We start from the raw sequence: 18,850 nt of genomic DNA on the forward strand, positions 1-18,850 counted from the left end.
TGGGAAAAACAGTGGGGGGAACTGAGATTGGATTTCCATCTTGTTGTTGCCAGGAGATTGAGGAACCTAAAATGGGGTGCTTTTGTTATGACAAGGACTAAGAAAAGGTTTGTGCTGACTCCCATATTGTTAGTCAAGAAAATGATGCTAAAGTATTGGTACCGGAGAAGGAGCCACCTTATTAGTGCTGGAAACTTCTCGTGGCGAACATGATGAACTTCTAATTGCAGTTCTATAAGATAAACATTAGGAGTATGGGGATGCAATATAAACAACTGTGGTTTATATATTCTTCTAGTACTTGGGTTATACACCATGTTCGTAATAATAAATAGAGCTGAGAAAGTTCAAATGTTTTGGGGGGAGGGTAGAGATACAGGGAAATGGTCAGAATGGGGAACTGATGAGTTTAGAGGTTGAAATGGTATGACTGGGGAGAAACATAGATGAGTGGGAATGAATGTGTGGGGCAGGAGGTGGAAAATGAAAAGAAAAAAATAATGCAGATTCCTGGTAAGTGCCAAACCAGGGAGCTGAGGAGACATATATTTTTGCTTGTGCTGACAGTGCTTGATTAAAATGGAGAAGGTTTACTGTTTACTGGCATGGTGTTAAGAATTACATGTACAAAAATGAAGATGCTACCAAAATAGTGACTATTTTTTGTATCCTTGCTGATATATAGCAAACAAAGTTTACATAACTTGATATGGAAATAGATTATGTTTATGCAAATGTTAAAATATACTCCTGTTCAGTTGACCAAAACATCCAAGTGGGAATCCCAACACCCACCCTGTTCAGTCCCAACCACCACCCTGATCAGTCAGCCTACGTATTATGCCTTTTTAACGCACGTGGTCCAATATTAAAAAGAATTTGACACCACTGCTCTTTAGAGCAATATTTGGACCTGTTATGTACTTAAAGGGTAATTTTATAAGAGGGTGGCTAGTTTAGGAAAGCAAGTAAACACCTACTTAGGCACTATTTTATAAAGATACATAGGTGTACTCAAAAGCCTTCCAAAATTAACCCATAAGTGTGCATTGCCTACAGCATAAACTAAAAATATAGTAGAGCTTTGTCTGTCCGATCTTTGCTTATCCAGCATTCCAGTTTAAGTGATGTACCTGGCTGACGTCATTGAAATGCGCACAACTTTCTCTTTTCTGGTGTCACATTCAATCAAAAGGCAAAAGTGCTAGGTAAGATTCTTGGGAACCTAAAGTTTGTAAATTATTATTACTGCTTCCTCTTTTATTCTTCCTCTTTATTTTTCTTATTCTTAGATCATGTTTCATTGGCAACCAGAGTAACACTGAGTCAACTACAACGGCAAATCAAAAGAGAAAAAAAAGTTGTTCTGTCTATAAATGGACAAGGAGATGACGCTGAACATAAAGCAGCTAAGAAAGATGATGATAATCCACTTCCTTTGTTATAAGGAATTTCAGGCTGTGAGAAAACTAGTGTAGATGACATAAAGGAATGGATGGAGAAAGATGAGCAAGAAGAACTGACTAACAGTGATGTGATTTCTATGGTGAATGGGAGGGAGAGCAAAACTGATGGTGGTAATGAAGACAATTGTACCAAGCCTGCATTTGGTCTAGATAAAATGGAGAAAATGAGCCATAGCAAAGGGGTCTAGGCCCTCAACATGGCATTGGCTTACCTGGAATAGCAAGAAGATGCAACTTCTATTGATATTGTGTTATTGAGATGCTGGTGCAACAAGGAAAAGAAGTAGAACCCCAAAAAAAAACTTTAATCACAAAATTTTTTTAATTATTCATTCTAATTTGTTCTTATTAAAATGTGTTGTTCCAATAATTGCTGTGTTTGAATTAACAGTATAGGTACGTTAGCGTTTAACATGCCTTAACTTTAAAGGCACGTTAAAAATGATAATGCGCCTTAGTAAACATACCCCTAAAAGGTCAAAGAGAAGAGAATACAAGTCAATGGACAAATACTGGATGTCCTGTACTAGTACATCAGATTCACTGAGTGCATTTGATATTCCACTGAGGCTTTCACATAGGCATACAGCAGTTAACAAATTGAACTTTCTATACAGTTATTACTAGTACTGTCCATAATGGACTCACAATCTAAGTAGTATATATTGTACATGGGCTAAGTGACTTGCCCAGGTTCACACAGAGCTGCAGAAGGAATTGAACCTGGTTCACCAGTATCTCAACCCACTGCCTACTGTTAGGCAGCCTCAGGAATCGAACCCGGTTCCAACGGGCCATGACCCACTGCAATAACCATTAGGCCACTCCTCCACATGTACATCATTTGTCTAGTCCTATATTATATTTCTATTAATTTAGGTTAGACAATTCCTTTTTGCTTTCTAATATATAATTTATAAGGTTTGGGGGGGGGGGGTGGTTTCTTAGACAGAGGAACGACTTTCTTTCATTTTCATCATTTTTTTCATTTACCTTTTTTCCCCACATAGAAAGCAATATAATAACACTCATAGCTGGACTATCCATTTCAGGTGTACTTGCATCAGTAAACACTAAACCTTATGTTCTTCCCAGTGCCTGCTACTATATTATATTGAGAATGTTTTTTCATTCACTGTTGTCAATACTCTACCATTATAGACAGTAGCTATTTACAATTCATTGCTCAAATGGAATATATGTTTCATTTATTGAGGAAAAGTGTTTATTTCTTTCAGAAGCTCACTATTTGTAAAATCTTAAAAGTTAACTGCTAATAGTTTAAAAAGAAAAAAAAAAAGTTAACTACGAGACAACAGTCCTCACTGCCTAGAACCATAATCTGACACAGATTGAGCCAGGTACAGTCGTCAATTAATGGTTCAGTGCTCATACAATAATGACCTACTAACCTGACGGTGTGTTGCTCTCACATTTTGCAGTCCCCTGAGACACTACTGTCACTGTGTTATCTATTGCCTGCTTCCCTATCAAAGAAAATAAGCAGAGCTGAAATGTATGTACGCATCAAACTCTGTAGTTCACTGCACACCAACCCCCAGCAACTAGAAGAACAATAGATTTATAAGTTTATCCTACATTAAACCAAACATGCCTGGCTGCACTCTGAATTACTAAATAATAAACCAGGTGGTATAAGATCCTGACTTGGACAGAATACAAAAAAATATGTCAACCTGTACAGTAAAATACAATAACCATAACTGTGTTGTATAGCGGGAGCCTCAGGTATGTCATCCACTTCCAGCATGATCTACGAACCGAAGTTTCCCTTGAGATAAATTATAGCAGAAGATTCATTTGACTTAAAGCTTAAATATTTATTTTCATGTTCTAACCCATTACAACTTAGGGAAGAATAATTAAGTTAAAACACATTTTTTGTGTGTGTTTTTTGTCTACATTTCTATGTCTCTGCTAGAACTATATTACATAGAACTATCTAATTTATTTTTCATGTTTCATGCTATATGGCTTTTTGTCTCTTATATGAAGGGAAGATATATGACTGAGGGTGTTTCAAATTAAAAAAAAAATGTTTTTGAGCTCTGTATTATTTCATCCCCTAGCTAGGATAAAATCAGCACCTAGAAGAAAAAAGCACTTTCAGATTCTAATACAGAGTATCAAGAATAATGCTATAATACTAATTAATTCTGTTTTAGAATTTCAAAACACAAACCACATACACTCATAGAGGGGCAGCCAATCACTGCATAGCCTGACATCATTATTTAAAAATATTGGCGGAACAAATGATTTAATTATGGGTGGTTGGAACTTCACAATATGACTTCTATTATAGTACTTTATTATGATTATAGAGTATGGCAATGATGTAATATGATTGTGTTCTGCCTATGATTTGCTTGATTTTATATGAAAAATAATAATTGAATAGTCAATAGATTTCTTTTCTAATGCTATGCATAACATACTGTATTCATTACAAAACATGCATCTCAGGAGTTAACACTGGGTTTTCAATGGGTCAAATTCTATAAATGGCACCTTAAAAACTGGCACTGAAAAACCACATGATTAGCGCAATTTTATGAACTATGTCTAAAGTTAGGTGTAGTTTATAGAATATACTTAGTGGCTGTTCTTGTGACTAAAATTTAGGCACACCCATTTAGACCACCTAAAAGCAGGCTTAAACACCTGTGCCTAACTTAAGCGCAGATTGAGTGTATTCTATAACAGTGTGCATAGTTTTTTTTAATGCCCTCAACCCACTCATTCCACACCCATGGCCACACTCCCTTACCGCTAGGTCAATGGTTGGCAATAAGGGCTCAGCCAGTAAATAGCTGCGTGCTACCTTTAATTCTAGCAAATGACCATTTACTACCCCCATTGAAAAAAAAGCCTTTTTTTCCCAGTCATTGTAAAAATTGGCCCAGCACATGCCAAAAATACACGCCCACACGACCGCAGGCCATTTTTTACCATGGCTTAGTAAAAGCACCCCTGAGTGTGTGGTAAGCAACCCTGGGGCAAAGTAAATAAAACTAGAGGAAAAATTGAAATGAGAAAGTGAAGGGATAAGAAAAGATGGAACAAGAAGAAATAAGAAATAAATAAATTTCTGCCTGCTGAATTTCCCTCCCTAATGTTTCCTATTTAAATTTATCCTTCCTTATTGTCTACTTTACTTTACTGGGCTTTACTTTACTTTATTGGCTTTACTTCCAGGAATTTGTCTATATCTTTTATAAATTGAGGGACATTAACTGTTTTTACAACATCCTCCAGTTAGAGATTTTTGACCACAGCGAATACTTTTTCCCTGTCTTCATAGCCAGTATTAGGGAGTAACGTGGTAACATAGTAGATGACGGCAGAAAAAAAGACCTGCACGGTCTATCCAGTCTGCTCAACAAGACAACTCATGTGTGCTACTTTTTTGTATACCCTACTTTGATTTGTACCTGTGACTTTGATTTGTACCTGTACCTGGGAGGGTGCAAAGCGTTTTCTTTAGTGATGTTGTAAAGCTATACAAGTTCTTTTTGATGCCCTCAATTCAAATGAGTGTCATTTCAAAGAAAATATATCATGCTTAAGCACCACCTTCTCATTTGGTCTTACTTCTCCTCTTCACTAGTGGCAACAGTCCTAATGAAAGCAAATGTCTCAGGAGATGGGCTGTATAACAGTAAGAAATTGCAGGAATTAACAGAGGGGAGTTAAATAGACAGATTGCAATTCTATTAGGAAGTCTGATGTCCACTAGTGGCAAGGGCTATGGTGATGTTTGGTCAGATTTAGGACATAATATAGAGGGTAAGATGTAGCTCTGGTAAGACAGTAGTCCCATATTATTCAAGGGAGGGTTGTGATGGCTATTCAGTGTACCTCTGAGGTACCAATGTGATGTCCCTCTCAATTTGAAATGCTGAGAGTAGAAAAGAGAAGTGCACATGTTTAGTGGATGTCCACTTCCCAATTGCTACTCCCTGCCACCATCATACCAGGTTTAGGTAATCATCTTTCATATATTTGAAAGGTATTAATCTGCAAACGAACCTTTTCCGGAGATGCGAAGGCAGTAGAAAGAGAGGACATGAAATGAGATTGAAGGGGGGCAGACTCAAGAAAAATGTCAGGAAGTATTTTTTCACAGAGAGAGTGGTGGATGCTTGGAATGCCCTCCCGCGGGAGGTGGTGGAGAGGAAAACGGTAACAGAATTCAAACATGTGTGGGATAAACATAAAGGAATCCTCCTCAGAAGGAAGGGATCCCCAGAAGCTTAGCCAGCGGTGGGAGGCAGGGCTGGTGGTTGGGAGGTGGGGATAGTGCTGGGCAGACTTATACGGTCTGTGCCCTGAAAAAGACAGGTACAAATCAAGGTAAGGTATACACAAAAAATGGCACATGTGAGTTTATCTTGTTGGGCAGACTGGGTGGACCGTGCAGGTCTTTTTCTGCCGTCATCTACTATGTTACTATCTGTAACTAATGGAGCAGGTATTTGTTTATTTGGTAGAGTGAGCGAAATGACATATTGACAGCCAGAGTTTGATTCCTGCTCCTCACACTATGGATGCAGTTATATAACTGGGCACGTCCGTTTAGGTTTACTGATGCTGTTTGTTGAAAGCCAATTCTATAACAGCATCTGGGTGCCCAGAATCCAATACATTCATTTTTCAATTTATTTATTTATCCCACAATCATCTGCGTTTAGAATTCATTTCTAGTTGGCATACATGAGAGAAGCAGAAATACAAGAAGTACAGATCAAGGATGCATGATAAGACAGTAAGCAATAGAATTGTGGTTACAAGAATAGAGGGAGGGTAGATCTGGTTTACAGTAAACTATTCATTGGTTTGAGGCACGAAGCCCTTAAGGAGTGAGTGGGTCCTGGGTGAGGAGAGGGTGGATTACATGATAATGATTTGATGAGTATGCTTTGCAACACTCATCTAAGTCTCATCGATCAACAGAAATTTCTTGTATAAGAAAGTTTTCAGTTTTTTTATGAAAGCTATCATAGGTGATGTCATATTAGAACATAAAGAATATTAGTGTAACCTAGCATGGGCACACCTTAAAATTACATGTCTGCAGTTACACCAGCCAAAGACCTGGTATAACTGCAGTCACCTCAATATAGCAGGGATGTGCACAACTTAGAGAATTCTGTAAGTTATGTGTATAAGTGGGAGCCCCCTCCCCCCAACCATATGTACACCCCTTGCCACTTATGTATGCCTACATAGAATAATGCTTAGGTGTCTTGATAGCATCTATATATGTAAGTATACACTTACCCACAAAAGTGCTAGTATTTTGTAACTTTACATACTGTAACATTAACAATTGGTGAATTCAAGCTCCCAGTTACAGAATTGCCCTCTAACACCTCAAAGTAATTCTTTGGGAGGACAAAAGGTGACCAGAACGCCTGGCCCTTGTTTTACCATCAGCTATTTGGATACGAGTGAAAAGGTACCAAAAATGAGGTTACAAATGACAGAGATAAAGACTATAAACGTTTGGAGGGGCAGTGTCCCCATATTAGAGAACACCAGCCATGTCAGGAGTTGCTCTCTACATCAAAGAAGTTACCTCTCTAAAGAAGGTCTACTAGAGGCCAATATGTAACATAGGACTGGAAACACATCGTTGCAGCTCCACAGAACAAGCTGTGCCACACATACTGTATGGGTGATGCAGAAAGGCATTTGCAAGTGGCAGTCACAGTGCTACATATATGTGTAACCTACACAGGAAGCCAGGATTAAGATGCCAACATTTGCCCATAGATGCAACCCTAGGCACTCCAACTATTTTCCACGTGCAGGTCAATTTGCTGAGATCCACCTATATCCTGACTTTCAAACACTCTGCCCGTTCTGTCGCACTGTTCAGTTCAGGTATTATACATGGGTATCTGACTACCATTTCAAAATATTTACACTCCAAGATTTTTTTTCTACATCGTTGTTGGTGGGGGGGGGGGGGGGGGTGGAGATATGCATATTTTAAATTGGCCTCCACATTCACCATCGGTTTTGTAAAATACTGCCCCCAACTTCCATGTGCACAACCAGATATTTCTTTCCTCTGTTTCTAAAAGGAGCTCTACATCTATAAATGTCCCTCATCTACACATAAATATTTGGTCATAATTATTTTCCAAAAATTATTATGAACGTTATTTCTCTTTACATTTTCACATAAAATATAGGTTAAAAGTACCTAAGAAAAAAAAATGTTTCAAAATGCCGGAATTTGATTTCTAAAGAATGGCTTAGCACATCTTTACAAATTATCATGATTTACCTATTGATTTTCTATTATATGCTTTATGATACTGCTGAAATCATTACTGGGCTTTTAGCACAGTGTGACTCAGGAGACAAGCATGTTGAGGGCTGTCATCACCAAAGATGCCTTCTGTAATTTTACCATGTTCTTAACCCAACGTAAGAAAATTCACATCTAGTGAGCAAGGAAATTACTTTGGGTTTGTATCATACAAATCCTCAAGGATTATTGGCTAATTAGGAGCACAGTAATGTAAATTTGCCTTGTGTCAGGTTTTCGGGAACACTAAAATAACATAATTAAGCAGTGAGCAAAGTAGATCACTTAAGCTAGTCTGCGCTGACAAATGTATATGATGTCTAAATATATGATTCCAAAGTACTAACGAACAAAAATGAATTATGCCCATTGTAAAAGTATGAGACAATATTTCTGTCCCTAAACAAAGGAAAATAAATTGCTGTAGGTAGAAAATCTAAACCTAATATATTCATACAATGTCTAAAATAAGTCTTTAGAGTACCCTAGCATTTGCACTATATATTTAGCTCTCCTATATCATCATGATGTTATTGCAACTTTATGAACAGGTTACTCATTCTTTGGACAAGGTTGCTACACTTTCTTCTCCTTGTCATAGTAAATCTCATTCTACTGGTCACCCACCCTTAGTTCTGCACATGCTATGTTACAGCAGAATGACTATGCTTGTGTAAGGTAGGACCAGTAATCATATCTCCGTATCCTGCAAACATTTCCAAAGCAGCCTTCAGTTTAGTAACCTGAACAAAATCCTTGTATGGGATTATAGATCAATCAGGCTCACCTATTCATCTTACTGATTTTGTCAAATATCAGTGATGCTATTATAAATTGGGAAGAAACTATTATTAATATTACTTTTTGAAGTGACCTTTATCTTAAGGTATGGGAGGGGAAACGTTTTCTTTAAAAGCTGATACTAAACCTTTCATTCTGAAACCTTAATACTTACTTTTAGGTATTAAGGGTCATTTACACACTTAGAATAGTATCATTTATGCACCTGAATGTAACATTTAGGTGCACAAGAGCCAGCTACTAAATGGTATTCTGCAAACTTAGCACATAATCTGCATAGCATGCAACTGCAAAGGGGACATACACATGGGTGAAACATGGGCGTGGCATGGCCAGGTCCCACACCTATGCATGTAGCTTAGAGAATAAGTTATGCGCTAACATGCAACTTTTACATGCTCACACCTATACCCCAATATTGAGTGGATAAATGTCATATCAGCAAGTGCTAGGGAGGTAACATTTCTAGATGTAATAAATGACTGCTTCTTAGAGCAGCTGGTCCAGGAACTGACAAGAATGGGAGCTAGTGTAGGAGGTAATGGTGTTGCATTAGCTGGGAAACAGTCATCATAACATGGTCAAATTTGAGCTAATATCTGCAGTGACATCACTAAGGAAATCTACTGTAGCAGCATTTAATTTTCAACTATGATAAAATGAGGAAAATAGTTAAAAAGAAGCTAAAATTAGCCACAAAGGTTAGCACTTTATGTGGATATTGTTTAAATAGCATCTTGAAAGCCCAGACCAAATGTATTCCACATACTAATAAAGGTGAAACAAAGAGCAAATAAGTACATAAGTATTGCCATACTGGGACAGACCAAAGGTCCATCAAGCCCAGCATCCTGTTTCCAACAATGGCCAATCCAGCTTACAAATACCTGGCAAGATCCCAAAAAAGTACAAAACATTTTTTGCTGCTTATCCCAGAAATAAGCAGTGGATTTTCCCCAAGTCCATTTTAATAATGGTCTATGGACTTTTCCTTTAGGAAGCCGCCCAAACCTTTTTAAAACCCTGCCAATTTAACCACCTTTACCACATTCTCTGGCAACAAATTCCAGAGTTTAATTACACGTTTAATGTAGAAAATTTTCCTCTGATTTGTTTTAAATTTACTACTTTGTAGCTTCATTGAATGATAGCCAGCATGGTTAAAGGTGAAGTGAAAAAGGCTAATAGAGACAAAAGAACATCTTTCCAAAAATAGAAAAAAAATCCAAATAAAGAAAATAAGATGCAACATAAGTACTGGCAAGTTAGATGCACAGCATTGATAAAGAAGTATAAAAGAGAATATGAAAAGAAACTTGCCACAGAAGCAAAATTTCACAAGTACTTCAGAAGCAGAAAGCCTGTGAGGAAATCTGAGGGACCATTATATTATCAAGGAGTAAAAGGGGCATTCAGGGAAGACAAAGCCATAGAGGACAGACTGAATGAGATGAGCTATGGTCCGTGGAGTGGCAGACTTGTTTTTGGAGCCACAGGAGGCTCACATTTTTTAGGGGGTAGCTTTAAGAAAGGCCCCGGCTGTGCCTGAGCCTTCGAAACAAGTTGTGGGGACCCCCCTTTTGGATTACATATGGGAAGTTTTCAAATAAATAAAAAAAATGTCAAACAAAAAAAATACATAGGCAGTCATAAATCTCACAAGTTTGCTATTGTTTTCAATAGCGTCTGAGAATGTTTGGGGTCATGTAATATGGTGGCTGCGCAGGGGAAACAACTTTAACTTTTTGACATCATGCCACCTCCTATCATAAAACTTTCTAAGCAGCTTCCCTGGAGTCCTGCAGAGCTTGCCTCTCTCTCACTATTACAAATGTGATAGTGAAGCAGCACCTCCCACTGGCAGGACTGTAGATGGAAGAGTCCCACTCAGTTTAGAGGAAACAGTAATGACAGCTCTCTCTTTTTCTGAGGCAAATCCTATGAGTGAGAGCTGGAATTTAGTACAGCTGGAAACTCTCATTTCTCAGACTTCATAATAGAAATGGAAAGCTTTAAACTTATTTCCTCTTCCTTAAAATAGTAGGATATGGAAAAAGAAGGGTAGTGGGCAGAGGATAATATTCTGACAATTATTACTCTTGCAGGAAAGGGGGACAGGATATTGAAGTGTTATATGGGACATGCAGAGGGTCCTGTTTGTAATGGATTACTTTTGAATGGTGGCTAATTAGATACTAGAGATTCATAATTTAGTTTTGTTACAGTGGCCAGAGTTCACTTTTATTACAGAAACACAGTTACCGAAGGATGGGGAGTAGTAGTGTCTCTGATTTGTCCTTTGGACTATTGGGTATTGTTTCATATTCAGAATAATAAGAGATCAGGGAGTGACTGTATCATGTAGGCAAAATTTGAAATTTTTTAAGGAAAATTGCTAAGATATACATGGATGTAAATGTTTACTAGTTAGTTGAACATTTAGGAACCAGGTGATGTATACTCCCTAGATGTTGCTAATGATGTGATTGGTATTTGTTGAAATTTGTGGCTGGGCTGTTGATGAAGTATAAATGTCCAGTGGTAGCTGTGGATTTTAATCTCTATGTGGATGTGAGTTAGTTTATATGAAGTTCCTGCTTCCCCTTAACAATCCCAAACAGATCCACCTTGAATCCTAGAGTACAGAGCAAGGAGAGTGTGGTTCAAGCAGCCATATAAAAACTGGGCACAATCAGGTCAAAGAGGCCCATGAAAGGCAAGAACAGCCCTCCAATAGATCTTCACCACATATCTGTAAGCTACTGAAGCTTAATTCAGGTAGGCCAAGTTTTACCCTGGAACCTTGTAAAATTCTAATCCTTGAGGCCAGGCCTGGTTTTGGTTAACCTTGAAGACAAAAGTTTGTTCACACTGAGATATGGGGCTCTATCCAAGAGAGGGCTGTAGGAACATTATAATTGAAATCCAAGAGACATGTATTCTTAGTTTATCAAGCTTATGAAGGGAACAGGCTATAATATTATTTTGAATATAAATAAAGTGTTTTGTTTTCACTCCTCTGAGTGGCTGTGGCTGTTGAGGCTCTACACCCACATCCTTGCTCATGCTGCTACAGTGGATAATATATTACTGCCTGTTATTACACCAACCTCCTTCGAAGAGAAAGCTCAGGGATGAAGGAAGTAGGCACAGGAAAAAGCAATATTACATTTGTTCAGAGTTTCTACAGCCTGTGCTGCTGCCACAGCTCTAAGTGATTTTGAATAGTGCCGGCAGTCAGGAAAGACCATCTTTAAGGGGTGCAAATTGAAGCAACTGCCCTAGGAACCATGGAGGGGCATTTTCGATATGACGACTAAGTCCGACTTTGGACATTTTGCAAAATACATCCAAAATCTGAATAGGAAAAAAGTCATTTTCAAAAAAGAAAAACATCTATCTTTTTTTTTTTTTTTAAATACTGTTTTGAATAAGGTTTTGTGATTTTGGATGTTTTGTTTTTTGGTCCATTTTCAAAAAAAAAAAAAGTCCAAGTGCAAAATGTACAAAATCAAGCCATAGGGATATAGGAGAAGCCAGCAGTTTTAGTAGACTGGTCCTCCAGACATCCCAGGAAAGCAATAGGGCACGCTAGGTGGCACTGCAGTGGACTTCATAAAATGTTCCTGGGTACACATCTCACCATTGCACCCTTATCTTGTCTCTTGAGCCTCCACAAAACCCACCCAAATCCCACTACCCCAACTGTACACAACTACCATAGCCCTTATGGGTGAAGGGGGCACCTATATGTGGGTACAGTGGGTTTCTGATGAGTTTTGGAGGGCTCACAGTTTCCTCCACAAGTGTAACAGGTAGGTACGAGCCTGGGTCCACCTGTCTGCAGTGCACTGCACCCACCACTAGACTACTCCAGGGACCTGCATGCTGTTCTAATGGACCTGAATATAACATCTGAGACTGGCATAGAGGCTGGCAAGTAATGTTTTAAATCACATTTGTGGGGGATGGGAGGGGGTTAGTGACCACTGGGGATGTAAGGAGAGGTCATCCCTCATTCCCTCCATTTAGGGCACCTTTTTGTGCCTTACTTGTCATAAAAACAGGTCTGGCTCAAAACGTCTTAGTTTTAGTCCTGGACAGTTTTGTTTTGTTCCAATATGGCTGGAAAGGTCCAAGTGTTAGGAATGCCCAGATCCCCCTTGTGATTTGAATGCACTTCTGACGAACTTCATAGAAAAATGTGTAAAAATTGTTTTTGAAAATACCAATTTGGACGTTTTTGTGAGAAAAATGTCCAAATGCAGATTTATGCCACTTTTTGGATGTTTTTCTCTTTTGAAAATGAGCTCCATAGTGTTACAGAAATCCTGACCCCTGACAATCCCTTCAGATTGCCCAAAATTCCATAGCCAGGGTAATTACAGGTACTTCTCATTTTATCCATATCTTTCCCATTTTGAAGTCCTTACATTGGTTACCTATGAAAAATCATATTGAATTATAACTTTGGTTTTTAAGGTTGTTAATAAACAAGTTTCTCCAATGTTACATTCTGCTTTGAGATTCTACCAACCAACACATCCACTGAGATCCTCTCAGAAAAATTTTCTTGATGTATCACTTTTTGGTTAGTGCAAATGGAGTATAGGTCCCCCATTTTTTATATTACAGGTCCAAAATTATGGAACACGTAACCTATCAAAACAGAACATATCTCAATTCAAGAAAGAACTGAAAACCTATTTTTTCCTCCAAGAATATGGACCAATGGAACAATGAAAACATAACTGTAATGTGTTACACATACTGCTGTTTATATGGCTAATTGTTTACATTGCTGATTGTTAATCCTGATGAGATTTTATTATATGTTGTTCGTAATGCTTTCTATTATGTATGTGATTTTGTTCTTCACTTAGAATTTTATAATAATGTTGGTTATAAATAAATTTTAAAAGAATAAAAAAGTGTTGTGCTCCACAATTTCACTGGGAATCAATCTGAACAGGCATAGAAGAGATGCCAGTACTTGCTACCAGCACATACCACCTGAACAAAAGCCCTGTCTTTCTTCAGCCACTACGAACATTAAAAGTTTAATTCATTCTACAACACTGCAATCAGGACCCCTACGAACAGCCAGGAGCAGGTCATGTATGGGTAGAAAGAAGAATGAATTGTGAAACCTATGAGGAAGGATAGAAAGACTCAACTATAGTACTGTGTATTTTTGCACAAAAGACTGAGGTTTGAATTGCAGAGCTGGCAAGACTAGCAGTACTTAGAAGCATCACAGAACTAATGTTCCCAATGTCTGGAGATAGACTGAGAAAGCATTGCTGATATAGATACAAGCTCCACTTGTATTGAACAGTTCAGTCTTGCAGAAGACATCAGAGGACTGAGAGAGGATATTCACTAGCTGGGCAATGCTGCTGAATATTCCCTCTAACTTCTGCAACACTGTTCATTTAGTTCCTGGGTGGTCTGGGAGCAGAGTCAGGGTGATGCTGGCAGAAATGCAGGCACCAGCCTTATTCAGTACCAATGCCCACATACCTAAATGGGCAGATAGGACAGCACAAAAATCAGTCCCATCTTTGCCTGGCAAGCTATATGGCTACCAGCCCTGAATATCAGCCACATCTGTATAACTTCCATGTCTATAGATTATCTAGATGTTCAATACCAGTGTCCAGACATGGCTCACTATTAAATATTATGGTTTAATTCATCCCCATGGCTGTCAGAGGCTTTTAAACCTCTCACTATCATGGGCCGAATATCACCCAATTCTTTTCTAGCTACTAGTCAACAAGGGAAACTAGTTCATTTTGAAAAATGTCTTGGCATGGCAGCAGAGAAGTTAAATGTGAAAAAGGTTATTTATTTATTTATTATTTTATTTGGACTTGATTTATATTCCCGTATCAATATCTTAACATAATAAACAATATTCAAATCATATAACAACAAAATTTTAAAAATAATAAACTCTTCTGGATTCATCTGAAGTTCTTGGCTGGCTCATAAATACTCTGTAAATGTAAAAGGTACTGTGGCCTCAACACATGCAATGATCTAAATGCAAAGACCAAGATCTCAAAGTACAGATGACACTGTACCAGTAGCCAATGCAACATCTAAAGTAATGGAATAACACGATCACATCTTTTCCTATCTAGCAGCAACTAAGCTCCATATACTGAAGTAACTGAAGCTTTTGTAGAGGTTGCCGCAGCAACCCTTGATACAGGGAACTATAGTTGGCTAATATAAATATGTACCAGTAACAATGGCATGTAATAATGTTGCTAAGTAATACCTATCAATCAGTGGCCATAAAGGCATGATTTTATATAACCTCTTGAAGCAGCTCCATATTACTGATGCAACCTTTTAGTCCATAAACAATGTAGTCTGTTTCTTTCTCAATTAAATTTGAGGGTCTTTTACAAAGCTGCAGTAAGCCCAACGTGGGCATGCCACACACTAAAATGGAACTACTACCGGCCCAACACAGCCACCGGCGGTAGTTCTGGCTGGAGTGTGCGGCATTTCCAGCGCTCTGGGAAATTTTATTTTCCCTAGCGTGATGCTAACCTGACAGTAATTACAGAAGCACTTCCTGCTACCTCAATGGGTGGTGGTAAGTGCTACCTTCTGCCTGGCCATGCGGTAAGAGTTACTGTGTGGTCAAGTTTTATTTAGGGGGGTGCATTTTATTGGCTGCGGTAAAAAGGGCCCTGGTACATAGGAAAAATGGCCCCCGCCACTACCGCAGGGCCCTTTTTCCTGCAGTTTAGTAAAAGGCCTCTTAATCCCATGAATAGAAGGTCTACAACAAATTGAAGGGATGGATTTCCAAGAGATCTATAGCATCTCACATTTATCAGGACTGAGCTTCCATTTGTGCAACTTAAACCAGTGGCTCACTGAACTCAGGCTGCTGTTAAAAACTCCGTAAGTTGAAAATGGTCTGAGCCAACCTCTTCACATAGGTTTATGTCATCAGCAAATACATTACAAGTAATCCCAGGGAGCTGTATTACCTCTAACAAGGGAGTCAGCTACAGCAAAAATTGAATAGTACAAAGGGCAAAATAGAACCCTGGAGTACTCCAGAGGCCAAAGGCCCAGATCTAGAAAGTTTGGTATCCTAAGAGACTACAAAACTGTTCTTCCAAAAATGAATGGACCCAGTAAAGAACAAATAAGGCCAATGATAAGATAACACAGTCCACTGATCAATTTCTTTAATAAATGTTTTCCTCTTCTATATTTTCTACCCCAGGTGGCCCATTGTCTATTTTTTATTGATCATATTTTTCTTATATTCTTTTCAGGGAAATATTAACAATAATAGTTGTTCAAATAGATTCAGTGAAAATGGAGCTTTTTGGAAGTTCTGGTTATTATCAATTGTGATCCAAATTTTTCATTGAAACCTGTATTTGTTTTCTTGAATTAGAAAATGACACTACACAGTGGATCAATCTTTGTAATTAAAAACAAGTATTAACTTAACAAGTTTTGCACAGTTTATTTGACAGGGTAAAACAAATTCATCGATCTTAGGGGGATACTAGTGCATTATATATTACCCAACACAAGCAAAAATAAAACATGAATACAGCACAGATAACTAACAAGAGGCCTTAAGAAAGAAGTGCTTAAAAGCTGGTGGCATAGCAACGCAAAATCTGCCGATTTATACTTAAAAGAGTATACAAATATAAAAAATAAAACATGTTATGATACAGAAGAAAAGCAAATAGGAATATCATCAAAGAAGGAAGCAATAAATTTAAGAAACAGCCTGTTACCAGGGGCAACTGCGACTCCCCTGGGCTCATCACACTTCTTTCCCCAGAAAACAGAAATATGTAATCAATACAAAGACACTGCTCAACTAAGTGGAAATTATATACGGCTGCAGCTTTATTAATGATCTAACAAGGGACTATAGTATAAGAACCAATGCCTCACATACATCACAAACCCCCAAATGGTAAGGAAGAAAGCCTTCCAGGCTATGGCACAACCACAATGGGGATCACTGATCTGACATTCACCATTAACCAGCTTGAATGACAGAAAGACCCAAGCTGTGCCATTGTCCCACACCATTATGTACAACTCAAGTCTTTCCCTATGGTATCTAACCCATCTCAAGCTTGCATAGCCCATCTAGGGCTTATGTAGACCCTTGCATAACCTAAAATTGCAGCCATTTTTTAAAAAATAGAAACCCCAGATCCTTACCATCCTTTCCACAGCTTTACTATGACAAGAGACAAGACCTTCCTCATCTGACCCTAAGGAGACTAATGGAATGCAAAGTTTAACCTATTTGCCTGTCAGTCTTAATTGCCACCCTAACCTCAGACACAAGTGGGACCAGAGATGATGAAACTTCCCTGTGAGAAGACTTGGGTATACAGATTAAATGTCCTTGTAATAGTGTTCATAAATCTGTGGCCATGTATAAATTCCACCTAAATCTAATGCCTATGGGGGTCACTTTAGGAAGCTTGTGTGGCATTTGTATGTGCAGATAGCAGCATGTACACTTGTAATTGTCCTGTGTGTGTAGGTAGCAATTTTAGGAATGCAACTACTTACACATATATATCCATGACAAACACAGTTTTAAAGGGGGTGTGATATGGGCAGGCCTAAAACATATTTCTGGTTTTGCAATGCAATCCTTATAAAATTACTCTTTATCAGAGTAATTCTATAAGGAGCCAGCTAGTTCTAGGCATCGGGAAGGTACGTAAATGGAGACATTTTCATCAATTACATAAGTAAACGGGCACATATGTGCATAAATGACCTCATAGAATACTAACTAGCAGTAAAGTACAAGCCTTGATTTGATGGACAGAGTTTGTGTGGAGCTTGGGCATAAAGAATAGAACCTGTGTGCATTCTAGCTCAAAGCTATATTTTGGCTTTTCCAGTCGCAATAAGGTTGGTGTTACGTCTGTGGCCGTGACCACCCTCAGACTTACCCTGTTTCTGGGAGTCAGTGGCTGTGCTGGCTTTTGCTTGTCTCTGTGTCTGTCTCTGTCTTAGTTTCTCTCTGGCTCTGTGTGCTGATTGCCCTACTGAACCTCACCTGTGTGGGCTATGCCTTTTCCAAGATGGCTGCCGCCGACTCCTCTATGCCAGTATCCAAGATGGCTCCCGCTGGGCTGACTTCTCTGTGTGTCAAGCCTCTGTTTGGATGCAAGGTGATTGCTGCAGCTTGTGCCCCTGGTGTGGAAGGGCTTTATTAATCACTTAGAGACTACAGCCCTGGCCTTTGCATTTCATTTAGGGCCCTGGTGTATAGAGTGCTCTGTACACTGTTTCAGTGTTTGCTCTGTGTGAGTTTCTATGTTTGACTAGATAGCTTAGGCACCGTGTGGCTTGTTAGCCTGTGTATAGCTTTGCTAGTGCTCTGTGTTTGTTTAGACTAGCCAGCTTAGGCACCGTGTGGCTTGTTAGCCTGTGTATAGCTTTGCTAGTGCTCTGTGTTTGTTTAGACTAGCCAGTTTAGGCACCGTGTGGCTTGTTAGCCTGTGTATAGCTTTGCTAGTGCTCTGTGTTTGTTTAGACTAGCCAGCTTAGGCACCGTGTGGCTTGTTAGCCTGTGTATAGCTTTGCTAGTGCTCTGTGTTTGTTTCCAGTGCATGACTTGTTAGCTTGGGCACAGCTTTGTTGTTAGCTGCTGTATAGCTTTCAAGTCTCCTGAGTGTGCTCTGTGTATGTTTCTTGTGTATGACTGGTTTGCCTGGGTATAGCGTTTCTATTAGCCTAGGTACAGTTTACTAGTCATTGTGTTTAAACCTGCCGACTGCCAGAACCCGGACAGTCCCTGCCTGTCGGCCTTGCCTGCGCCTAGGTGCCAGGGGGCACTCCTGGATCTTCATTCCTGCTGTTCCTGCTTGCAAGTTCCAGTTCCGGGTTTTCCGGTAAGTCCTACCGGCTGCCAGAACCTTAGGGCTTAACCCTCGGGGAAAGGTGGTCAAGCGTAGGTGAAGCCTAGGTCCAGTGTGTTCCAGTCCAGCGGGTTTCACTCCTGTATGTTCCAGTCCAGTGGGCTCCACTCCAGTGCGCACCTGTCCGGTGCGTTACAGTTCCGTGTATTCCGGTGTAGAACTCCAGTCCGGGGTTCTGGTCCAGTTTTGTCTCATCTCTACCTTGGAGGTGATCTTGCCTGCCACTGCCGCTCCATGGTAGTGGCCCATGGGCTCACGAACCCAGTGCTCCCGGGGAAGAAGCCTGA

The sequence above is a fragment of the Microcaecilia unicolor genome, chromosome 5 (genome assembly GCF_901765095.1).
Source record: "Microcaecilia unicolor chromosome 5, aMicUni1.1, whole genome shotgun sequence".
In the NCBI taxonomy this organism is placed as follows: domain Eukaryota; kingdom Metazoa; phylum Chordata; class Amphibia; order Gymnophiona; family Siphonopidae; genus Microcaecilia; species Microcaecilia unicolor.